This window comes from Cricetulus griseus, chromosome X, assembly GCF_003668045.3.
Source record: "Cricetulus griseus strain 17A/GY chromosome X, alternate assembly CriGri-PICRH-1.0, whole genome shotgun sequence".
Classification (NCBI taxonomy): Eukaryota; Metazoa; Chordata; class Mammalia; order Rodentia; family Cricetidae; genus Cricetulus; species Cricetulus griseus.
Genome location: NC_048604.1, coordinates 51,336,876 through 51,364,541, shown reverse-complemented (window position 1 = coordinate 51,364,541; position 27,666 = coordinate 51,336,876).

Sequence of the window (27,666 nt, the reverse complement as noted above, 5' to 3'; positions counted from 1 at the left end):
CTAGAGGATATCCCTCCTAATGAATCATGTTTTTTTAAATGTACTGACAATTTGACATCTCCCAACAAATCCTTAGAGTACATAAGTCTAATACATCTCCTTGTATGCATTAATTTCTTGCCACATTTCCTTCAGTAAACAAACACTAAGATAGTGAACATGTCTATAATTCTACCATTCATGCAATTCCCTTCTTTAAATAGCTTATAGGTTTTACAATCCTGAATGTTTTCATGACATGTACTTTTTCTAAGAAATTGTCAGCAAAAAAACTCTATATGCAGCAGCTGACCATCAAATGTTATAGAACATGTCTACATCATTTTTATTTTCTAACATATTCTACTTATAGTAACCATAATTATCTTCCTAGTCCACTAACATAAGTTGAATATTAAATAGTTGTCTTTGTTGAGATTATAAGTAACTTGAGGAAATATTTAAGTCCTAAGTTATTTGAAAAAACTTATCTCAATTATTTTCAGAGATGTGGCTCATAAGGCATAACAATTCTATTATAGAATATTTTCAATGGAACATTGAATGAACATTCAAAGGAACATTCCATTTATCTGACACATTTAATGAATTTACTAAATTTCTACCTTTGATAACTTGAAGGGGCACTATTTTTAATTGTAGAATATTTTATAATAGCAATTTCAAACTTATCCATTACATGTGTTCAAGAAAACCTTATGATTTATTGCTGTCTGTTTTAGTTTACTAAGATATTAAAACATATATCAACTCACTCTTTGTTTTCATTGACATTTAGAAAATACCTACTTTCATTTTTGCATCCATTTTTGAATATGGAATTTCATCACACATGTACATGCATTTGTTACTATAGACATTTATGAAAATCTTTTTCAGTATTTATAGAGCCAACACATGATGGACGGTACCAGAATATTCTGATCAAAAATATAAAGCATACTTCTTTTATTATACATACTCATCTTTGACTTTAATAAGATTTTCTTCTCTTGTCATTACAATTTACTTTCACAATACAATGTGGTAAAGCAGTAAAAAGGAGAATATTAATAACAAAGAAGGAAAAAACATGGACATGAGATAAAAAAAAAAACATAGTTTAGGTATTATTTTCATGAAAAGATTCGCTAAAAGGGCCGGGCTGTGGTGGTGCATTCCTTTAATTCCAGCACTTGGGAGGCAGAAGCAGGTGGATCTCTGTGAGTTTGAGACCAGTCTGGTCTACAGAGTGAGTTCCAGGACAGCCTCCAAAGCCACAGAGAAACCCTGTCTCGGAAAAAAAAAAAGTTCTTTTTTTCTATAAAAGTTGTTTATATGAAGCTTTTCAAATGACAGAGCTAAAAATACTGCGAACAAGGAGCACAGGAAAGTTTGATGAAGAGTGCATAATTTACTGGGTTCTGTAAACATATGTATATAATATTTGCAAATGGACATTATATTGGTCATAATTTTACATCATAAAAATACTTATAAAAACTATATTGCCTGAACACATATTTATTGCTCAAATGAAAATGCTCCTGGACATTCACATGCAATTACTTTTTAAAGGCCTCCAAAAATTCATGAAAATTTTGCTGCAAATTAATTAGAAAAAAAGGAATAGCATATTTGACTTGGCCTTGTTATACAGTGTCGAATGCAAATGTTGTATATCTATTTTTGAAATGTCAGGGTCTATTCCATATCTCAGTGAATGGTACATTGATAATAGAAGCAGGTTACTTTAGTTAGCTTTAATTACCTTTTGGCTATACCCTTCAAATGTTTTAATTTGTTGGATTTTCTTCCTGTTATATAAAATCTCCACATAGAAATCTCTGGGCCATTCTTTTGTAACTATTGCTTAGAATTGCTGTTGTATTTTACATTTAAATGTAAAAATGTAGTATTAGAAAGACTGGGTCAATTATCTTTTGAATTTTTACATGAACAGAACCTCAGTGAAAAATCATGTATTTGAAAATTGCCTGGGAAAGAATCAAAGGTGAACATACTGACAGGTCATAATTCCTTTCTGTAAGATTCAAGCATTCAAAATGAGCATGTCTATAAAATGGTTCAAATAGAGGCAATTTTCTACAGCATTGGATATTTTGACCAAATTTTTCTGAAGTTGTCTCAAGAAAACCCAAAATATGAGGGACATGATGCTCCTTTAAAGAATGGTATCAGTAAGGAAGAACAAATAGACATTCCTAGTTTGAGAAAGAGAAATCAATTTTCTGGCTAGAATTCTATTAATATCATATTTCAAAGAATATGACAATTTCTAGTAAGACTATCAATCTTATGACTCAATAAGTTTAGCCCATAGAAACAGATTCTCTAAGTACATAAAACTAAACAAGAAAACACATATTTATTAAAATATTACACATTAAAATGGAAAACAGATTAAACTATAATAAATTACTCTATTACAACTGAACTAACTTTTGTTAAATTTTTTCTATTTGCTTTTATTCTAAGAAGCATTCCAGAGATTTTATGTTCAATTTTTGAGTCATTCCAAATTCACCTAATTTCATATACTAAAATGGTTTCATAAATACTTATGACATATTTCTTATTTCAAGAATTTACATATATAATATTGTTTGATAATTTTTTTCTTTGATTTTGTAATCCCAAAGCTCATATAAAAATGGTTTCATGAAGTAACACTCTTCCAAGAAAATACTTCAAATATAAGTACTCAAGGTTTTGGTTAAAAAAAGCTGTCAATATACAATTCTAGAAAATATGTAAAATAGCTCTCAAATATGAAAATAAATTCAAATTTACTGATGGTACAAGAAATGCAAATTAAAACAACATTGAAATACCATCTCATACATAGCAGATTGTTTAAAAGTTTAAACTATGGAAACATTCTGCTAGTAAGGCTAAAGGGAAGCATGTATTTTTCCTTTACTATTGGCAAGAAAGAAAACAAGAACAGCAGTAACCAATATAGATGAAAACTCCATTATATTTTAACTTTCAAATATAAATTTCAGTTATAGAATCTTTCACTGAAATACATTTATTCATGAAAACACATACTTATTCATTACAATACCAAATTATAATTTAAATATATGAGAAAAAACTTTTAGGAAAGTGGTTGAATATATTTTAGTATATATACAAAATAGACTAGCATACAATTGTGAAATAAAAATGAGCAATATCTATGTGAACATACACTATGACATTTTCAAGACACACTATTACTTGAAAAAGTCTATGTCCAAAAATTAATATTTACTATATTTCACAAAACAAATACACAATTTTTCAAATAAAGAAGTACAGAAAGAATGAGCCAGAAATTAAATAGATCATTTAAATATCTAGCAGGTGATAAGTGAGAATGTGGTGAGAATATAGGAACCCATGAAAAACATTAGAAAGATAAAGGTAACAGAATGATGTATATTGATTTCTTTGAAAATGTTTGAAAATTTCATATATTCATTTAATATTTTGATTATTAAACATATTACATCTTTTGTGCTCTCCAATTTCTCCACTATTTGCCTTACCCACTTTTCTTATGAACTTCATAGTTACAGAAGATGTTATACACACCAATTGAGAAGAAAATTAATCATCAGTCTTATATCTCTGTGGATCTTAAGAGCTACAATAATGAGGTTTCTGGGTATACACACTAGCACAATGGTGAAACAAACATCATGGGAGTAAACAAACATATTCTGATTAGATCTAAGGTCTGTTTCACAAGATGAAACCCATATATGGCACCATTATCACAGCCAAAAATCTATGGCTAAACAGAACGTAGGTTCTAGAGGAGCACATACTACTCTTATGGTAAACAGACATTATTAAACCAATTCATAATGATTATCATTATACACATAGATTAATGTATCTCTCAGCATTCATGAGAGAAGTTTCAATTTTCAGTAAATGGAAATTAACACAAAGATCGACAAGGGGTCAATGTACAGACAATAAGAGACTACTACATTTCGAGCCCTGAATGTGATATCTATATCACCCACACTACTTTGAAGGCTTGTGGGGGATCACTGGGAAAGAAAGTGCAGAAAAATTATAAGAACCATAGGTTATAGATGATTATTAATAAACAGTGTCTTATGGATACAACAGGGCAGTATCACATGTGAACTTTCCATGATTATTCTAGTATGCATAAGACTGGCACAAGTTTACACAGGAAAAGATTTATCATGGAGAGGGGTGGTTGGACATGAAGTCCCACAACGATGTGAGGAGCCATTGTCAATTGATAGATGCTGGGAGAGGGAGAGGATATTTTTGTTAAGGGTGTGATCCCCAGTAGTTGACAATACTCCAGTAGAAACCTACATATTCCAGAATATCTGAGTGATGCAACTTGAACTTCATGGGTTTAAAGAAAAAATGAATCAAAGTTGGTTGGTTAGGGAAGTAAGTTTGAATCTGGTAGAAAAAGGGGTGGTAGGTGAATACAATAAAAAATATCGTATATAATTCGCAAAGATTTCATTTTAAAAGTTGAGAAAACAAAGGAAAAAACACACTAATGACCACAGGTTGACATAAATGACACTGTTAAATACTAAAGTGACTATCTTTTTAAAAAGATATATACAAAAATAATACACATATTTCACTTTAGTTTTTGTTTGTTTGAAATTTTAATATTTCATTGTAATATTTTCCCAAGATATAATTCAAACATCAAAACGTTCAGACATTAAAAAGATCCAATTCAAAGATAATAGTAAATAGTTACACTTACAGAAAAGTACAAGCATCATTGCTTTCTGGTTGTAGTGGTTTGTATATGAATGGCCCCATAGGCTTATATATTTGAATGCTTACTCATCAGGGAGTGGAAATAATTGAGAAGGATTAGGTAGCAGGGCCTTTTTGGAGTTAGATGTGGAATTTTTGTAGTAAGTGTATCACTGGGAGAGGGCTTTGAGGTTCCAGAAGCCAAAGCCAGGCCCAGGAGGTCTCTCTTCCTTTTGCCTAAGAATCCAGATGTAAAACTCTCATTTACCACTTCAGAGACAGAGCCATGTCTGCATTTGTGAATCCATGCTCTCCACCATGATAATGGACTTACCATTTGAAACATTAAGCAAGCCCCAATTAAATATTTTTTTTTATTGAGAGTTGCTGTGGTCACAGTATCTCTTCACAGCAATAAAGCATTGACTAAGACACATAATAAAAACACACATGATACCAAGAAATGAGACACTATGAAAAAATCAGAGTAATACCTAATCTTCTATCAAGCCCTAGACAACCCCCATATTTGTCTCATGCTATCTCTACTACTGTGTACATTTCATGAGAATTTAATCAGCTAATTTGTGGCTTCTAACACTAGATATCATATTTCCAAAGTCCATTGTATGGTAGAAACCAATCAGTACTTCATTTTTGTGTGTGTCAAAAATATTTTTGTTTATTTTAGAAGCACTCTTATTTAAATATCTACCCCCCATTCCCTCACACTCCCATCCTCCCATGCTCCTCACCGACACCCCAACCTAAACCTAGCCCATTCCACAAGGATAGTGATGCCCTCAATGGCACATGATTAAAGTCCATGACATCATTTGGGTGAGGGCCCAGACCCTCCTTCCCCTCCCTATATGGCCTGCAATAATATCCCTCCATAGGGAATTGGCTCCCAAAGTCCATTTGTGCTCTAGCGATAAGCATTGGCTCTACTGTTATAGATCTCATAGACTGACATATCCTCCTACCTGGCACCCACATTCAGAGGCCTTGGTTTGATACAATGCTGGTTCCCCAAATTTACATCTAGGGTCCTCATGCTCTCACCAGGTCAGGTCAACTGTTTCTGCCGGTTTCTCCAGCAACTTCTTGACTCATTGTCTCCTGCCTCTACCTCTCCATAACTGGATTTCAGGAATATGGCTCAGTGTTTAGCTGTGGGTGCCTGTCTCTGCTTCTATCAGCTACTGAGTGAAGGCTCTAGGAATGTTAACCAAGGTAGTCATCAGTAGCACTATAGGGGAAAGGCATCAAAGGCAACCTCTCTACAACTGACAAGATTCTTAGGTCTGGTCATCACTGTGGATCTCCTAACATTTCCCTTCTGCCAGAACTCTCTCTAAGCCTGTACTAGGTCCCTCTATCAAAACACCTCCTTTCATGACCTCCTGTATAGCTCTCCTCTCTCAGTCCTCTTGTTCTCCTCCCCCTCCCTTTCTTCCCTTCTTCCCTTCAAACCTTCCTCCTCTCTTCCCATGCTCCCAATTTGCTCAGGGGTTCTTATCCCCATCCTCTTCTTCGAGGTACCATGCATTCTTTTCTTGGTTCCTCCTTTTTACCTAGATCTACTGGCAGTGTGGATTCTAGGCTGGCATTCATATGCTCTATGTCTAAAATTCATATATGACTGAGTACATACCATGTTTGTCTTATTGTGACTAGGTTACTTCACTCAGGATGGTTTCTTGTAGTTCCATCCATTTGTGTGTAAATTTAGAGATTCAGTTTTTTATTTCCCCTGCTGACTAGTAATCCATTGTGGAAATGTACCACATTTTCCCTATCCATTCTTCAGAGGAGGGGCATCTAAGTTGTTTCCAGGTTCTGACTAATATAAACAATGCTGCTATGAACATAGTTGAACATATGTCCTTGTTGTATGAATGTGCATTCTTTGGGTACATGCTCAAGAGAGGAATTGCTGGATTTAATGCTGGATTTAAGGAAGACTGATTCCCATTTTCCTGAGAAATCAACATACTGATTTCCAAAGTGGTTTACAAGCTTTCACTTCCACCAGCAATGGAGGAGTGTTCCACTTACTGCACATCCTTTCTGGCATAGACTGTCTTTTGTCTTTTTTGTTTGTTTTGTTTTTTTTTGTTTTTTTTTTATCCATTCTGGCCATTTTAAGATGGCATCTCAGAGTTGTGTTGAGTTGCATTTCCCTTGTGGTTAAAGATGTTAAGCACTTTTGTGTCTTTCAGCCATTTTACATTCCTCTATTAAGACTTCTCTATTTAGTTCCACACTCCACTGCTTTAATTAGATTGTTTGGTGTTTTGGTGGCTAGCTTCTTGTGTTCACTGTATATTTTGGAAATCAGCCCTCTACCAATTGCAGGGTTGGTGAAGATCATTTCCCATGCTGTGTGTTCCCCTTTTGTCTTTTGACTGTGTCCATTGCCTTACAGAAGATTCTAAGTTTCAGGATATAACATTTCTTAATTATCGACCTCAGTGTCTGTGCTATTGGGGTTATGTTAAGGAATCCATCTCCTGTACCAATTCATTCAAAGGTACCTTTTGCTTTCTCTTCTAAAAGTGTCAGTGTGGCTGGATAATCGTTGAGGACTTTGATCCATTTGGAATTAAGTTTTGTGCATGGTGATAGATGTGGATCTATGTGCAATCTTCTACATGTCTGCATCCAGTTATGCCAGCAACATTTGTTGAAGTAGCTCTCTTTTTCCATTATATAACTTTAGCTTCTTTGTCATATATCAGGTGTTGGTAGGTATGTGGGTTAATATCAGGGTTATCAATTCAATTATGTTCTGCCTGTCTACTTTTGTGCCAATACCAAGCTCTTTTCAGGACTATGGCTCTATAATAGAGCTTGAAATCAGGGATGGTGATGCCTCCAGAACTTCCTCTATTGTACAGGGTTGTTTTACCTCTCCTGGGTTTTTGTTTTTCACCATAAAGTTAAGTAGTGTTCTTTGAAGTCTCTTAAGAATTAGGTTGGGGTTTTGATGGGATTGCATTAAATTTGTAGATTGCTTTTGACAAGATTGCCATTTTTATTATGTTGATTCTACCTATCCAAGAGCATGGGAGATGTTTCCATTTTCTGTTATCTTCTTTAATTTCTTTCTTTAAAGACCCAAATTTCTTAGTATACAGTTCTTTCACATGTTTGGTTAGTGTTATACCAAGATATTTTGTGTTGTTTGTGACTATTGTAAACTGAGATATTTCTCTGATTTCTTTCTCATTGCATTTATCATCTGTATATTGTAGGGCTACTGATATTTTGGAGGTAATTTTGTATTCTGCCACATTTCTGAAGGTATTTATCAGCTGTAGGATTTCCCTAGTAGAATTCGTCAGGTCACTTATGTAAACTATTCTGGAAATAGTGAAATTTTGATTTAATCCTTTCAAATTTGTGCCCCCTTGAACTCCTTTTGTTGTCTTATTGCTCTAGCTAGAACTTCAAGAACAATATGGGAGCGATGTGGAGAGACTGTGCAGTCCTGTCTTATTCCAGATTTAAGAGGAATTGCATTGATTTTTCTCTCCATTTAGTTTGATTTTTGCTGTATATTGTTCCTATCATGTTTAGTTATATTCCTCTTATTCCTGGTCTCTTAAAGACCTTTAGCATAATGGGATGTTGGATTTTGTGAAAGGCCTTTTCAGCATCTACTGAGATGATCATGTAGTTTTTCTTTTTCAGATTGTTTATATAGTAGATTGCATTGATGGATTTTGTATGTTAAACCATCCCTGCATCACTGGGAAGAAACCAGCTTGATCATGATGGATGATTTTTTTGATGTGATCTTGGATTTATTTCCAAGTATTTTGCTGAGTATTTTTGCATCAATGTTCATGAGGGATATTGGTCTGTAGTTCTCTTTCCTAGTTGTGTCTTTGTGTGGCTTGGGTACCAAGGTAATTGTAGCCTCATAAAGAGTTTGACAATGAACTTTCTGCTTCTATTTTGTGGTCTTCTTTGAATTTCAGGTAAAATTCTCCACTGAAGCCATCTGGCCCTGGGCTTTTTTTGGTTGGGAGACTTTTGATGACTGCTTCTATTTCCTTAGGGTTTATAGGTCTGTTTAAGTTGCTTATGTGTTCTTGATTCAATTTTGGTATGTGATAAGTGTCCAGAAAATTGTCAATGTCCTTTAAATTTTTGAACTTTGTGAAGCACAGGTTTTCAAAGTGAGACCTGAAAATTCTCTGAATTTTCTCAGTGTCCATTGTTATGCCCCCCTTTTCATTTCTGATTTTGGTAATTTGCATGTTTTCTCTGACTTTTGATTAGTTTCAATAAAGGATTGTCTATCTTGTTGAGTTTCTCAAAGAACCAACTCTTTGTAACAATGATTCTTTGAATTGTTTTCTTTGTTTAAAGTTTATTCAATTCTGCCCTTAGTTTAGTTATTTTCTGGTGTTTAATCCTCTGGGGTGAATTTGCTTCCATTTGCTATAGAGCTTTCAGTTGCCATGTCAATTCTCTGGTGTGACTATTCTCTAGATTCTTCATGTGAGTACTTAGAGCTATGAAATTTCCTATTAGTAACACTTTCAAATTGTCCCATAAGTTTGGTTATTATGTGTCTTCATTTTCATTGAATTCTAGGAAGTCTTAAATTTCCTTCTTTATTTTTTCATTGACTCAGGAATTGTGCAATTGTGTGTTATTCAGTATCCATGAGATAGCATGTTTTCTGCAATTTGTGTTGATCTTGAATTCTAATTTTAAAGCATGTTGGTCTGATAAGACACATGGGGTTATTTCAATTCTTTTATACATGTTGTAGTTTGCTCTCTTGTTGAGTATGTGGTCGATTTTAGAGAAGGTTCCATGTGGTGCTGAAAAGAAGATATATTCTTTGTGTTTGGATGGATTGTTTTATAGATATATGTTAATCCCAAATGGTTCATAAATTCTGCTAGTTCCTTTGTCTGTTTGTTAAGTTTCTGTCCAGTAGTCCTGTCCATTGGTGAGAGTGTGGTATTGAAGTCTCCCTTTATAACTGTGTGAGGTCTTATGTGTGATTTGATTTTTAAAAAGTTTTCTTTTAGGAACATTGGTGCCTTTGTATTTGGGTCATAGATATTTAGAATTGACAATTTTTCCTGATGGATTTTTTTCCTTTGATGAATATGAAATGAACTTCATTTCTTTTTATTGCTTTTGTTTTGAAATCTAATTTGTTTGGTACTAGGATAGCTACCACAGCTTTTTTCTTGGGTCCATTTGAATGGACTAACATATCCCAACCCTTTACTCTAAGGTAATGTGTTTCTTTGAAGTTGAGGTGTGTTTCCTTTATGCAGAAAAAGGATGGATTCTGTCTTCAAATCCACTATATTAGCCTGAATATTTTTATAGGAAAGTTAAGACCATTAATATTGAGGAAAATAAAGGACCATTGAGTTCTTATTCTATCTCTGACTTGGTGGTGGTGGTGGCATTACGTGTGGATTTACCCTGCTTTTTCTTTTGGCTTTTGGTGAATTGGGATTATCTATTACCTATGTTTTTGAGAGTGTAGTTAACTTCCTTACCTTGAGTTTTCCTTCCAGTGCTTTCTGTAGGAATAGATTAGTGTATATGTATTTTTTAAATCTGGTTTTGTCTTGGAATATCTTGTTTTCTCCATGTATAGTGATTGAAACTTTGCTGGTATAGTAGTCTGGGCTGGCATCAGGGGTCTCTCAGTGTTTGTAGAATATCTATCCAGGACTTCCTGGCTTTCAGAGTTTCCATGGATAAGTCAGCTGTAATTCTAATAGGTTTGCCTTTGTATGTTACTTGGCCATTTTTCTTTGCTGCTCTTAATATTCTCTGTTTTCTGTATGTTTGGTGTTTTAATTATTATGTGATGAGAGGACTTTCTTTTGTGAGCCACTCTATTTGGTGTTCTATAGGCTTCTTGTACTTTCATTGACATGTCTTTCTTTAGGTTGGGAAAGTTTTCTTAAATGATTTTGTTGAGTATGTTTCCTGCACCTTTGAGTTTGGTTTCTTCACCTTCTTCTATACCTATTATTCTTAGGTTTGGTCTTTTCATGGTGTCCCATATTTCCTAGATATTTTGTGTTAGGGATTTGGTGGACTTAAAATTTTCTTTTGTCGATAAATCTATTTCTCGTAGTATATCTTCAACTCCTGAGATTCTCTCTTTTGTGTCTCGTATTCTGTTTATTTTTTTTGCTTCCTTCTGTAGTTCCTGGTTGTTTACCCATCTTTTCTAATTCTAGCACTCCCTCAAACTGTGTATTTTTTTTCATTATCTCCATCTTGGCTTTCAAACCTTGCACTGTTTGAATTGTTTCTTGCAATTTATGGTTTGTCTTTTATACATTTCTTTGAAGTATTTTCTCATTTCCTCTCTTAGGGTCTCTATCATCTGCATGAAGTTGTTTTTAAGGTTTCTCTCTTTGCTTCATCTGTTTTGGGATATTCAAGTCTTGGTGGCAGACACTCCCTAGAATCTAGGGGCATCATATTGTTTTTTCTGTTGTTGGATCTGTTCTTATATTGTCATCTTCCCATCTCTTCTTCCAATGGGTGTACTTGTTGTCTCTTCCTCTAATGGTGTGAACAGGTCCCAGGTTCTCTTCTTGTGTGTGCAAGAGAGTCCAATACCCTAATGGGTCTCAAGATGGGTGCAGGCATGTCTGAATCCTTCTGTCTCCAGGTGGTTGGGAGCGGGACTAGCACAGAGATGTCAGCAGACACTTAGTTGCTTGGTCCTCAGTGGCCGAGTTGACCTACCTGCAGACCCCAGGACAGGAGTTCCCAGAGTGGGCAGGCAGGCATTGGGCCCAAGGTCTTATCTCTTAACATGAGGATAGCAATGTTGCCATTTTTCTAAACACATCCATCCCCTTTAACTTCTCCCTTAAATTTTGTAATCTACTAAATTGTCATAGATTAATATACTATTGAAATTTCAAGATTGCTATATAAAGAAAGAGAATTGTATATATTATTGTCTTGAATTTATTTTTAAGTCATATAAATTGTTAAATGCATGAATACAGTATTGAGTTTTATTACTTAATGATGATTAGTTAGAATTTCCCAGGCAAGAAAGAAAAGCGAGAAATCATCAGTGCTATATATTTTGAAGGTTCAAGTTAATTTTGAAGACCAATAGAGATTTTGGTGCCAGAGATCAAGTATGAAGATAGCATGAGAATTGAGTTTACTTCTTGGGGGAATACAGTGTATTTTTATTTTTCTACTCACATGATTAGATGGTACTCACTTGCACTATTATCTTTTATAACAATGATTTGAGAACAATAAAATATTTCTATATGTTTTCATTCACAGATATATTTATAACCAACTAGAGATCATTCATAAAATCTAAAGTTCCATTATCTGTGCTTAACTATATAGTATATAGTCCATATTTACTTGCCCCCCCAATCACTTCAGTAAATTATGGTTCTTTATACAGTAGAATGAGAGCAACCTTCATCAATGAAGGCTTTTTTTTATTAATAATGCCCATTGATTTGCTTTACCTTCCCATTGACATAGCCCACCAAGCATGAAAAACCTAGCTGACAGCTACAGAAACATTCTGTGGAATAAATATTTTTGTTGTTGAGTAGTAGCTTTTGTTGTGTTACATTTTATTGTGTAATATTTCATTGCAGGGAATGTGATTTATGTTTGTGGAATATATTGCATTTTTCACATTGCATTTATTTAACTCTGCTGTGTTACTATGAGTGCATAAAACACCTGATTGGTATAATAAAGAGCTGAGTGGCCAAGAACTAGATATTAGAGAGACATTGGTGTGGCTAGAAGAAATAGAGAATAGATAGGAGAAAAATAGGCCAAAGAAGAGGAAGAAGAGGGAGGAGTGAGAAATGCAGGAGAGGATGATGCTATCGGCTAGCTAACCTGCCACACAAACAGCCACAAAGCAAGAAGGAAAGAAAGATATATAGAATAAAAAAAGGTAAAAACCCCAGAGGAAAAACATAGAATATGAGAAACAGGATAATTTAAGTTAGAAAAACTGACTATATGTAAGCCAAGCTAAGACCCAGGATTCATAGGTAAGAATAAGTCTCCATGTATTTATTTGCAATCTGGGATATAGACCCCCCAAAATAGGAAAACAGCAGCTATATATTTTTCTTTTAACTAAAGCATATAGATCACCAAGTATTTGAGGTGATGGGAACAAGAGTAAAATTTTGCTAGTGTAATAGGCAATTACACGTGCTGTCAGTACCATTGTAAAATTTTGATTTCTGTCTTTCTCTCACTTGTGCTCTTAGATCTGTGGGGAGTAGTGATGGGGATAACTCTCTCCTTCCTCCCCTTTCAATGTGTCTTTGCATTTTGCTAAAAGTAGGCAATATGGTATCTCATCAGATGCCCCCCCCCCTTTTTGGTTTTTTGAGACAGGGTTTCTCTGTATTGCTTTGGAGGCTGTCCTAGACCTTGTTCTATAGACCAGGCTGGTCTCAAACTCACAGAGATCCTCTTACCTCTGCCTCCCAGGTTCTGGGATTAGAGGTGTATGTTACCACATTCCAGCTGTTCTTGCCCCTTTTACTAATATTTTGATGAGGGAATAACTGTTGAACGTATATGTGTGAGAAGAGAATACTTGAGTATCTTAGCCATAGTCTTACTGTACTACCTCTTGAATTGTAAGGTAATTTTAAGTATTAGTATATATTACTTAAAAATGAAGGTTTTATTGGAAATGTGTTTTCATAGAATATATTTTAATTACAGTTTTCATTTCCCCAACTTCTACAAGATTCTTTACACATCCCAACCCACCCAAATCCACACCGTTTCTTTTCTCTAAATAACAATAATAAGATAGGACAAAATAAAAGTAAACAGAAGAAAAAGATCCACAGTAACAGGATAAGATCACATATAGACAGAGACACACGTATTTGCACACACAGAAATCACATAAAAATTAGAAACAATATTTATACTCAAAGAACATGTAAGGAGAAAAAAACTGACAAAGCATTTTGAGGCACTAAACCTAACAAAATAACACTGGATTTGTTTTGTGTTGGTCATTGACTGCTGGGCTAGGGGCTTGTCCATTAGAATGGTTTGTATAACCAGTGAGAATTAATTGGAGAAAACTAATTTTTTATTTGCAAGAAGTTATTAATTTGAGATGGCTTCTAAGTTAGAGATCAGACCTTGGGTCCACTTCCTTTCTCAGTGCTGGGATCCATCTGTTCAAGACCCATGTAGGCCATAAGCATACTGCTACTGTCTCTGAGTTCTTGTATATATTGTCCCTACTGTGATTAGGAGGCTTTGTCTTCATGGTTTCTTCTAATCATTCTACCTCTTACAATCATTCTGCTTCCTTCCCCTCATCATTTCCTGAGCACTGAGAGGAGGGGTTTTGTGGAGATTTCCCATTTAGGACTGAGTGCTCCAAGGTCTCCACTCTGTGCATATTGTTCACCTGTTGGTTTCAGTATTTTTTCCATCTACTACAAGATGTAGCTCTCTGATAAAGACTGAGGCAAGATCTTTTTTATAAGCATAGCAGAATGCCTTTAGGAGTCATTTCATGGCTGTGTTCCTTTAGCATAACAGTAGTCTTTATCAGAACATCAGTTTTTCTCTTAAGTCCCTAGCCTATCTAGTTTTAGGTTCTTAGGCACCTTCGCAATGTCATGGATGGTCTCCATCTCATAGAGTGGGCATTATATCCATTCAGATATTGTTTGTTTATACCCATAAAGTTGTGCCAACATTGCACTAGCAGGCAGGTCAACGTTGTTCATTTCCTTTAAGTTTTGGGATTTGTGGCGAATAGATTTTTTTTTTTAATTAGGGCGTAATGATTCTCTGGATTTTCTCAGTGTCTGTTTTTATGTCACCCCTATCATTCATGATTTTGTTTGTTTGGATATTTTCTTTCTTCCCTTTGGCTAGTTTGGATAAAGGTTTTTCTATCTTGTTGATTTTTCTCAAAGAGCCAGCTATTTGTCTCATTAATTCTTTGTCTTGTTTTCTTTGTTTCCATTTTACTGAATTCAGCCCTTAATTTGATTATTTCCTTCCATCTACTCTTCATGGGTGACTTTGCTTCTCTTTGTTCTAGAACTTTCAGGTGTGCTGTTAAACTGATAGTGTGAGATATCTCCAAGATTTTTATGTAGACACTTAGTATTATAAACTTCCTTCTTATCACTGTCCCAAAAGTTTGGGGATGTTGTGCATTTATTTTCACTGAATTCTAGTAAGTCTTTAATTTCTTTAGTTTGTTTCTTCCTTTAACCAGTAGTGCTTCAGATGATCAGTATTCAATTTGCATGAGTTTGTGAACCTTCTACAAGTAGTGTTGTTATTGAATTCTAACTTTAAGCCTTGTTGATCCAATAAGATACAGTGGGTAATTCCATTTATTCGTATCTGTTAATTTTGCTTTGTTATTGAGTGTGTAGTGGATTTTACAGAAAGTTTCATAAGGTGCTGAAAAGTAGTTATATTCTTTTGTATTTGGGTGGATTGTTGTTTAGATATCTGGTAAGTCCATTTGAGAACTAGCATCTATCTGTTAGTTCCTTTACGTCTCTGTTTTTTGTTCTGTTTTGTTTTGTTGTTTTTTGTTTGTTTTGTTTTTTAGAGATAGGGTTTCTCTGTGTAGCTTTGGATCCTTTCCTGTCACTCACTGTGGAGACCAGACTGGCCTCAAACTCACAGAGATCTGCCTCCTCTTCCTCCTGAGTGCTGGGATTAAAGGCATGCACTACCAATGCCCTGGCCTTTATGTCTCTGTTAATTGTCTGTCTCACAGTGGTATCCAGTGGGGAGAGTGAGGTGTTGCATTCTCCCACTATTAATACATGGAGTTTGATGTGTGATTTAAGCTTTAGTAATGTTTCTTTTACAAATGTGGATGTTCTCATATTTGGGGCATAGATGTTCCTGAATTGAGACTTCATCTGGATGGATTTTTCCCTGGGAAGAATATAAAATACCCTTCTTCATCTCTGATCTCTTTTGATTGACTGTAGTTTGAAGTCTATTTTGTTAGAAATTAGGATAGCTTAGCTACAGCAGCTTGTTTCTTAGGTCTATTTAATTGGAAAAATCTTTTCCCAACCTTTACTTTGAGATAATCTATGTCTTCGAAGTTATGTTTTTTTCTTGTTTTATTTTTTATAAATTTCAAATATTTAAAATTTTGTGAGTAGTTCATATCAATTTCTATTTTAGTATGTGGTATTTTTCCTCAAAACTAAAAAAATTCTTGTTTACTATTTATTCAAGATCTGTATTAGCTATAATTATTGTTCCTATTTTTGATTTCTTAGGAGTTTTCAGAATACTCCTCCATAAAAATCCTATTTTGTGATCACTCATTGTTGGTATCTTTCTTTCATTACTAATTTGTCTTTGATATTGTGTTGTTACTTAGGGTAATGATATGTTAATGTATAAACAACTTCTCATTTAAATGATTATCTTAAATTTTAAATTCTTTCATTTATTTTCAATTTTATCCATTTTCTGTTACTTGTTTTGACATTGGCTTTCACTTCCATCCTATCTTCTTAAAGAGGAATATATGCTCACTGATTTGACAGTTGATTTTTTTGGTAATATGTTTTTATAGCTATTAATATTCTTTTAAACTTGAATTTACTATATTTGTTGGTTTTGATTTACATCGTTCTGTGTTGTCTGAGGTTTTGTATTATATGATTTAATTTGCATTCATCACAAAGTATTTAGAAATTTATTTCATAATTTTACAATTTGTAAATAGATCCATTATTTATTTAGAAAAACTTATTCAAAATACTAGTTGATTTTTTAAAATATTAGTGCTATTTCTATCTTAATTTCATAGCCTTACTTAGATATCTTTAAATATACTTACTATTCCTCCTCTCTCAAGTATACAGTCTGTCATATCTTCCATGCTAACTTGAAAAATACACATTCTGGTTGATAGTACTTTTGTAGATACTTATTATATTTAGTTGACAAATTTTAAGTGTTCTATTCTTCATATTTTGATCCTCATGTGTTCTATGCATTATTGGAATAAGAATATTGATGTGATGTGTAAAAGTAGTATTTCACTGCAAAGCTATTATTTCAAATATGGATACCATAGCTGCTATCACTATTGAGAAGCAATTTTAACAAGACTAGCCCAATGAATGAGCTATTAGAAGGTGAGACCTTCTTAATGGGTGTTGTTCATAATAAACTTGTCCTTGGACATTGCGTCACACCCTGGTCCCTTCTTGTCTTTTGAGTTCTTTTCTGACAACTATAAAGTTGTATCTACCATACTTTGCCATGATGTTCTTATTCATCAGGGTCTATCAACAACAGAAACATCTGCCCATAGACTGGAACCTGTCAAATCATAAGCCAAAATAAATATTAAATTATTTAAATGTTATTTGCAGGTATTTGTTACAAGAAAACTTGCTAGTGTAAGCATTGAACTGAATTGTCTATTTCTTCTTTTTATGCTTTCCATTTTTGCTCTGAATTTTATGTTAACAATTATTTATTGTTGATACTTATACCCATTTTTCATTATGATATTCCACATTTTGTCTGTACTACAGCTTTTTGCTTCATGTCTACTTTGTATGATATTACAAGAGGTATTCCACCTTAATTTTTTCTTTACTATTCATTATTAGTTCAACTTTAATGTATCCTGGAGCTAAAGCATGTACCTTACAAATAACATGACATTGAGTCATACTTCATATCTAATTACTCTGACAATTTAAGCTTTTTGACTAAAGACAATGCAGTTTAAGATATGTATTTCTCTCACTTTGTTTTCCTTATGTTTTGTACTTTACTTTCGATTCCATTGTCTTTATCTTAAAGCAACCTATTTTCTTATTGATGAGAAGTCACCTATCAATATATTTGACGCTCCATTGAATACAGTGAATCATTTTTATTCCATTGCTGTTAAGGGCTTCTTTTCTTTTGGCAGTTTTATTTTAATGTGACTCAGTCTGCTTATCCTTGAATTTACTGTATTGTGTTTATTGTGTTATCTGGATTCATAAACTACAACTTTCACTTAAATTTAGAGAATTTTCAGCCAATATCACTTTTGTCTCTTGGTGTCTAAGTCACTGTTCTATTGCTGTGAAGAGATACTATGTGCAAGGCAACTCTTAAAGTATTTAGTTGTCAGCTTACTTAACAATACAGAGATTTAGTCCATTCACATGGTATAGAGCATGGTGGCACACGTGAGACTGGAACAGTAGCAGATGAAAGAGGAGAGGGTTTCTGGCATGAGCTTTTGCAGTAGATGGTAATTAATACAGAAATCCACAATTTAGACAATGCAAAGACAATAAGAGACTTTGGCTTTCCTTATTGCTGAACACAATGTGGAGTCAGATCTAGATTGAATAACAGGTAGTTTATTAAGAAATAGTACTCATGCAAATCCACATAGCCAGGTGGCAGGGAGCCAGAGAAGGGGGCCCCATATGCTTGTGCTAATAACTACTTAAACCTTTCCTACTTGGTCAGCATTACCTCTGAACAGGATTCCCATACAGTACCCAGAGCTAAACATGCTTTGTTATCATAGCACCGCCTTAAAGGTTAATGGAACTACATGGAAAAAGAGGCAGAAATATTATAAGAGCCAGAGGTGATGAATGATTCTGATGAAATGCAGTGACTTTTGGATATAACATGAATCTTTGCACTCATGAACTCAAGACAATATTAGCTGCTTGCATGTGGCCTGCATAAAGTCAAGCTATTCATCTTTCTAGGATAGAATAGGGAGGTTTCATGATTACCTATTCTTAACTGAGGGACTATTGACTATCAATGTATTCCAGGGAAGAAGGAATCAGTTTTCTTATTAAGGAACTATAGTAGACATATTAACTTTTCTCCACAATGTTGAAAATAGTGATCATGTGTCATAGGCATTTTCTAAATGAACTTTAGCAAAGGTAAAAAAAAATGTATCATAATTGTGTGAAAATTCTGGACATGCTCTGCAGATGGTGTTGTTTATTTTAAAAGGTCAGTGCAAAGGAGAAAAGGAAAAAAAAACACCTTGAAATCTTGGAGTCTCACTCGTAGTTTGACTGATTATTATTACCAAGGAAAAATATAAAAAATAAAATGGATTTTAGAAAGATATACTTCTTACACTGCCCAGGGACAGACAGGAAAACAGGAAAAAGCTAAGGATGAAGATGTTGTTTTACTAATTTTAATTGAAAGTTGTTAAATTCACTTTCAGGTTATATGTTGATATTGGGATTATGGTTAAGGTTAGGATTAATTCATATTCCAAACTTACAACCTGATATTGATTTTAAAATAAATTTCTAGATATGTAAATTTCTGAATATTAAAACAAATTACTGGTAAATACTAAAGAAAAAAATAAAGTTGACAGAGTTTTATTTTGTATTTTTCTCTCCAGTACAATCCAAGAGAACAAAAACCTGGAACATATTTCTTTTCTAGTTACAATTATTTCCATATTACTCTCCTTGAGAAGTTCTTTGACTTCTCTAGCATGAACTTTCTTCATTAGTAAATAAAATGTTCAAGTTAGATTAATAACTAGGTTCAATTCAATTTACATTTTCATGGTCTAAATATTCTATAAACTATTGTATTGTATATGATGTCGATATGAATACCCAAAGTTTATTGTGCTGGATAATCCTGTATTTGAGGAAGTCTCATTAAAAAGCATAATTTTCTTTGGTACATTACTAATCTTTATGACAATTTTACTTATAACTTTAAGTGGATATATATGGATTATGTTCAAATAGGATAAATCTGATTCATCCCCACTCCTCTTTTTCATACTTACTCCCATCGAGGTGGCCATGAGTGAAATAAAAACATTTGGAAAACTTTTAGAATATTCAAAGGTAATCTCAAAGAAAAAGTCCTTTTTCAATATTTCAAACTCTTATTTGTTCAATATTATTTATCGAGTCTCCTGACTTGTAACAGAATATTTTATTCAGGGAGATGTTTTCTTGCCAGTTAAGAACTTGTGTTGATTAATGTTAGATATGAAGTTGCCTGCATCATAATATCTACAAAATGGTAAAATGTTATTTTAACATATGTGGCTGAGGAGGTTTCCAGAGGAAACTGGCATGTGAATATATACAGAAAATCCACCCTTGATGTAGGAGAACACGATTCAATCAGAAAGTCCCAATAAAGATTTTAAAAGTGTTTTCTTATCTTTTGCAGCAACTGGATGCATACATCACTTCCATGCCTTTATGTGTTAGAAGTATATGCTGTTTAACCTTTTAACTCTAGCATTTATAGCATAGACTTTGTTCCTGCTTCTTCGGGAGTTTGGAATGTGACTGAGCCATACCTCTGGTATCATAATGCAGATGGGCTGCTGTACAATATCTCAGCCTAAGTATTCATTCTAGGCATTTTACCAAGTGAATCACATTTCATGGATTTTGTAGATAAATTTTCCATTGGTTTTGTCTCACTTGAAATTCGTGAATGGTGAACATCTGATTGATTATTAATGTTGGTGCTTCTTAAATCTTGATTTTTATTAATATGGAAGTAACAGTACTGTAAATGTTTTTGGTTACCCTCCTAAACTTAGCCATAAGACATATTTCAGTCATAGAACATGAAGAAATCTTGCTGGTGTTTTCCTAGAAGCTTTATTCCTCCTGGAAAGCTTTTATAGTGCTGGAAAGTGCCATATACATGACTAGAACATAAAAAAGAATCACAGATATTATCCAGCTGTGAACTCTGTGAGCAACAATAAGGGCCTTCCCAGCAATATACACAAATTGGTTCAATAGTTTCATGAATCTTGTGGAAGTAATTAACCAATTTCTTATTGTATTTACTACCTCCACGAGATCGAACCCATACCTAATACCATTATTAGGTCAAGAACCTGTGGCTAGACAGGTCATAGAATTTAGAGGTATACCTACTGCTGTTGTTCTGCTCATTGAACACAATGTTAAACTGACTCAATGTGTCTTATTGTTGTACTTTTAGATCAGTGCATTTCACATCCCTCATCAGATGAGCTTATTTTTGGTGTACATGGCAAGGCAATTAAACAAGACTCACAACTGGTCAACATGCACAGAGTAAAATAAAGAGCTAGTAAATTGTTTAGACCTACACGGGACATATACATTACAACACTTCCTCCCAAAACTCAGAGATCACTGTGTAAGAGGAGGGGTTAGAATGATTGTGTTGATCAGAAATGGTAGGTGATTATAAGGGATCAGTGATTTCTGGACACAACAAGGCAGTTGGACACATGAACTCATATCAGTTTTGACAGGATGGATAAGATCTGGGTAAACTCCCAATAATGGGGGTGGTGAGTGGAAAGAAAAGACTCACCTATAGCTGAGGAGCAATTAGTAGATGATAGTTGCCAGGGGAGGAAGATTGAGTCTTCTTTAAGGATGTGCGACCAATTAGGTCAAACAACTCCTGTGGGTGAACACATTCCTAACAGAATAGAGACCATAAATTTCACCCAATGGCTTCTAAATTATAAGAACACAATGACAAATATCTAATGGGAGGGTAGATCTGAATAGACTTTGAGGAGGGTAGTACAATGATCAAAATTAGTGTAGCAAAATATTAAAACATTAAAAATTCAATATTAAAAAAAGTTCTAAAAAGCCCAGATGATAGTTTGCACTCATTAACTACCCTGTTAATCAACTATTCATTGCTTATCCTTCCCTTAGCCTAATTCTAGGCAATTGTTTCTAGCAAACAAGACAACTGAGTCAAGGAGTACAGATCATAGTTACTTGGAAATAATGGCCTTCAAACTCAAACAGTAATCATCATCATAAAACTAAAAAAATCAATGCAATTAGAGTTATCATGTGAAACTTTAATAATCTGAAATTTTTATTCCATGTTAAATCTTTCACTTTTATTAGTGATGTTGGATTTGATCCAAATACACTATAATCACATATATTTCATCGACCAGAAATATTTTTACTTTTCTTTTTTTTTATATTCTAGGCTTATACTAAACTGAGTATCACAAAATACATAATTAACTTTTTTCTCTCACCTCCTGGAAGATCATCAATGAAAGTATAAAATAATTGCACTGAAGAGAAAAAAATCATGTTTCATGTACATCCAAATATCTCCCTTGATGAATGAGGAGGAAAAAGAAATTTGACTCTTTTATGTTGCTAAACGTTAAAATATATTCAGAAAAGTAAAATTATTTGAAAAAGTAATCCAAATAAATAAATATAAAATCATCTGAGTTTCTGACTACGTATAAAAGATAAATATCAATACAGACACAAAACTTAAGTTGCTTGCACTCATAATGGTTTTCAAAAATAATACTAAACAGAAATATAATTATAGATTGTGGGATATTATTTTGCTTAAAAATTCACACTGGAAAAGAAGGAACACAAAAAATTACAAAAAAGCAAGGGAGATATGTATCAATTCTTATAGTCACATAGTTTTGAGCCTTTAGCATCTTATGAATTTGTATTTTTTTAAAAATGACATTGTTTTAAATAAAACCATCATATTCAGATGCTAGTAAATTTCTTATATAGTCATTTGAAATATGATACCCATTTCCTTGTGGTCACAACCACTACCTACCAGTAACTCATAAAGTTATTGACAGAAAAGGAATGAAAGGAGGGAACTTATTATGTTTCCTAGGACTTTTAAGAGGAATAGTGTTATTCTTTCAGTTATATTCACTTGAATTTATGTGTATTTAGCTGATACTGTAGACACCAATGGGTGCTTTTCCAAAGGACTGCCTATTACTGAGAACTGGAAGAGGCTGCAATTTTACCCACCATGCTATGACATTGCTGTAAACAAATAACTTAAGGTAAAATTCTCACCAAAGGGTTAATGTTCATATGAAGCACCTCAAACACTTCAAACTTAATTTTTGATAGTTTCCTGAAATATTTGCAGGAAAATTACATGGTGAAGGAACAGAACCAAACACAGGTTGAACAGAAGCCCAGAGCATATTTCTTGAGCATCAATAGAAACGATCCTTATCTACTAGAACGTTTTGTGAAAACATTGCATATCATTCTAGATGACAGAAATTTTAGAAATTAACACAATACAATAAACTTAATCATGCATCATTAGTATGAAGCAACTGTTTAAAAAATTGAAGTAATATTCAGACCTCAAATGCATTCACTTTGAAGATGAATTCTCTTCATAGTCTGTACCAAAAGTTCTTTCTACTTTATTTTTCCATTTCATTTTTATGAAATCTCATATGTAGATTTTTGGAAATTAATGAAAGTAAATTTCCTATTTTGATGATTATCAGATATTTGGGTCTTATTTAAAGGCTGGACAAAAAACTTCCATCTGGAATCTTATTCTTGTTGGTGGCATTTCTATTCAGAACTTGACTTCATGTGGTTCTACACAAATTACATCTGATTTATAGTATACATGACTCTGAATGGCATACTGGCTTGTTGTATAATGATTTCTTACATAAATTTCAAAGGAAACACAATGATCACCTCTCATATATACACTTGGCTAAGATATAAACACACTACGAGGAGAAGGAATAAGCCCCCTTTTCTTTTTATATTAAGACATAAAACATTTAACTCTATGTTACTTATTTCAAATCATTAAAATTTGGATCAAGCATCATATTTGGGAGTGCCATCAGATACAAATAATTTTCTGAAGCTCAGTTTCCAATGATCTCACCAAATTTGTGGTATCAAAATGTTTAAATCTAATAGTAGATCACTTTCAAATTATTCTTATCAGTTTTTAATAAATAGTTTGTTAAAGCTTTGTGTGAGTATCATATTTTTATCTCTGAAAAGTATCATCTGAATATATAATACAATTTTTGGCAATGATTTCTACAGAATGGATTCTGAGCCACATTAGCCTTCATGTGCCCTTGATTTTCCAAGTTAGGTATTGTGGCCATTACTTCTTCTCTTTATTTAAGATTCTTGGTAATGAGTCTAAATTTCTCAGTGACCTCCTGCCTTCTAACAAGAAGTCAATTCATACTGTTGTTTGGTCTTTTTATCCATTTATTCTTGGATCCTGTCTGGATCATACTCTTAGATAAAAATTACATTGAATATCCCTTAGTGATTCTCCAAGGCTGCTCACTGAAGCAACAGATTTCGTTCTTATAATGAGTTGTATAATATAAAATATAAGATTAAGGTGGACTTTGAGACTTGGGAAATGAAGTTCAGGATCAAAAATATAGAGAAGCATAGACAAGGAACATTTTTAAAATTAGATTTGAAGTTACAATTCAGTTTGATCTGCTTTCTCATGTGTAAACTTCTGCCATCAATTCAAGTTAGTTACAAAATATCAACTTAGCATATTGGCCCTGGAATATCATTAAGATCTCATACACAGGTATGAAGTGTTTTATCCCAAAGGAGAGCAAAGAGTTTTTACACTTATGAGGTAGGTTAGCACAGTACATATTGTGAAAGGAATCTTTATCAACTACAACAAAACAGAGGTGTCTCTCTGTGTGTATGTATGTATGTATGTATGTATGTATGTATGTATGTATGTAAGTATGTATGTATGTATGCACGAAATATTTAGTGCTCATGAGCTTAAAGTTTAAGCTATATAATTCATATTTCAGAAGTGCAGGGTGTCATTAATCACTATTAAACAAGTACTCTGAATTAAAGTCCCCACTTCCAGAAGTAGTTAAATGCAAATCAAATCTGATGCAATGATCCTCCTTAGGAGGCAATAAAAAGTTCTGTTGTGTAAGTGCCATCTTTTGAAATGAAGCCTGAAAATCAAGGATTTAAAATATAAAAGGCAAGCATCCCAACCAAGACTATAGCAATCTATAAAAAGATTCACTCTGCTAAAAGGGCCATAAGGATTCAGGTAAAAAGTTGAGGTAATGTGAAGGCTTAGAAAAAGCATGCCTTTCATTTTTGTGGTTTTTGTATAACTGCAGTCCACAAATTCTATCTTGCTGGGCTCTGTTCTATAGATCATATATATAGACACAGAGCTTGAATGTTCAGTGTGTTTTAGAAACATTCCTAAGAGGCAAAAATCTATAAACTCTAATCTATGAAGGCGGGAAATGATGACGACAAATCTTAACAATTAGGAGGTACGAATTATACTATATTCTTAATATTTTTAATCAATTGAGAGCAATAGTTCATCCAAAATGTGTTAATGGAAGTTTCTTGAGCACCTTTCCTTCAATTTGTAACACTGACCTTTGAACACACACACACACACACACACACACACACACACACACACACGAAAAAAGTATATAGACCATAAATCTGAAATTTTATTTTAAAATATGATAGAAGCTGTATAACACATAACTTTGAATTACATCTCCTGCCACTTTCTGCTCTATTCTTGAATCATTTTATCTCTTCAACAACACTCTCAAACATCACTATCCCACAATCCATTTACTTACCTTTAGCTGACTTTAGGTGATCAAAGCATCAGTGATAAATATGTCACTAATACTTTTCTATGTCCTTTGAGCTGTAAATAACCTCAATTTTACTCAGCATCATTTTATTTTCTCTTTACCAACTTTCTTCTTCTTTAACTAGGAAAACAGATGCAGAGATCCCCATCCCAATAATATCCAATCTTCTTTCTCAGGAAGAATTAGATTCTACCACTTGGATTTCAAAAATAATCACACTCCTATTCTTTCTGTGTGTTAAAAACAAATCATTTTGAAATTGATCAATGAGCTTCTTCACATGTGTGAAAAAACTATAGTGTTCTTTGTATATAACAAGACATTTGAAAGTTTAAAGTTCTGGAGGTACTAGAAGGATAGCCTTCATATACTGTTAGCTAAGTCACAGTGAGGATTAACATTCCTGGCACAAACAGTGGTCATTTTTATAGCATGACATTTTCTGCTTCATGGGAAAACCTTCATTTTCTTTCAAAGTGTTGACTGTGGTATCTGAAACTTCTTAAAACATGTTATGATCTCCAAAAGCCTAATAAGAGTACTGAATAATATTAAAAATGGCCTTTTGTGCAAAATTATTTTTAAACTTGCTTTCAACTGAATCACTTAGCAGACGGTGGTGAGAAGGAATTTTTATTAGCAGAGAAAGAAATAGAAATGAGCACAGAGAAAGACACATAATAATCAGGTGTTTATATAATATTTTAGATTTCCAAATACAAACCTAAACCTTAAACTTGATGATGGTTTTGTGTGTATATAAAGAATCATGCTTGTTCTGTAAAAATGTTATAAATTTTCATTCATTGAATCTTCTTCATTTAGAAAAATAAAACAAGCAAACAACAACAAGACCACATTGTCAGAAAACCTGCATCTAAATTCCCTCAAGAAAACTTACTACTTGAACTGAAATAAAGATGAAGAACAGTTGCAGACCACAAAGATGCCTAAAGAAACATATTCATAACAATCCAAAGTGTTTGGAAAGGCATGCTAGCAAGAATTATTGTAATTCTACCATGCAGGGATTTTTAAGTTTTATATTTCCTTGTGACTGCATTTTTCTGCATACATATTATCTATCATTGACATAATTTTAGAAATTAACTGATGGTGAACATGAGGAAGACTAAAGTTGATTTGTAGTATATTGTCATTATGCAAACATCAATGTCTGTTTAATCTTAGCTTTTTGTTTTAAAGTTTTAATAAGAAACAAAAACCAAGCACATGGTTTCGGGTATTAACAGTTTTGTATTTTGATGGGGAATGTTCTTCTGTATATATGTTTGTCTTACTGGTTGATGAATTAAACACTGATTGACCAGGCAGGATTATAGGTAGGATTAGGCTATGAGGAGGATTCTAGGAAGTATAGGTAGAGATCAGTCGTCATGTGATCCCAGGATGTGAAGTAGCTGGGCAGAAACTGCTACTCACTAAGCATAGATGTCTGGAAGTCTGTACAGACAGGCAGTAAGTGATGTAGCTGGGCAGAATCAGAATATAAGCAGGGACAAACAGGAAATCATTCTCTTCTCTGGAGAGATGTAGCTGGCAAAGGAGTTTCAGGTCCAGCATTCTCAGTAAGTCAAGACCATTCGGAAATACTTAGATTGATAGAAATAAGTTAATAATTAAGTCAGAGCTAGCTAATAAGAAACCATAGGCAACCTCCAACTTCTTTATAACTAATATAGAGTCTGCATGTTTCTTTAGGGTAGAGAAGGGTAGCGGGTCCTGCTGGGCCAGAAAGTACACTTTACAAAATGCCACCCGATGCGAGCCATGAATTTCAAGTAGAAAAACAAAAATTTAAAGGGGATTTTAGAAACGAAAGAACAGAGACAAACACAGCTTCTTGGTAGCAGCATTTTCTTGGGTAGGCTCTGTTTTGCTGGAGACAAGCAGAGACTCATGCAGATCCTTTAAGGGAAGTTACCTGACTCATAAGCAGAAAAAAAAATAATAAAGAAAGAAAACAAAACAAAACAAAAACTACAGGGCTCTTTTAAGAGGCTCTGCTACTAAGAAAGAATGGTATGTATGAGCAGCTGGCAGCAGCAGTGACCAAATCTCCAAGGCAGCATAGACCAAGATGGTGAGCACAGCTCTCAGTGCTGAACTTACAACTATCATGTTGGAAAGCGAGCAGCTAAACCAGCTGCCGCTTTAATTTTAGCAATGTTGTTTGCACATGAAAGACTCATGACCAGAAAAAGATAGACATATAAAATAAAAGCATATTCAAATGAAGAAAACCCTATAAATGTTTACAGTGGGTTTAAATATATAGTCAGCTTGGAAGAGAAAAGAAACAGGATAAAGTTGTTGTTTGGTTTAAGATAAAGTACATG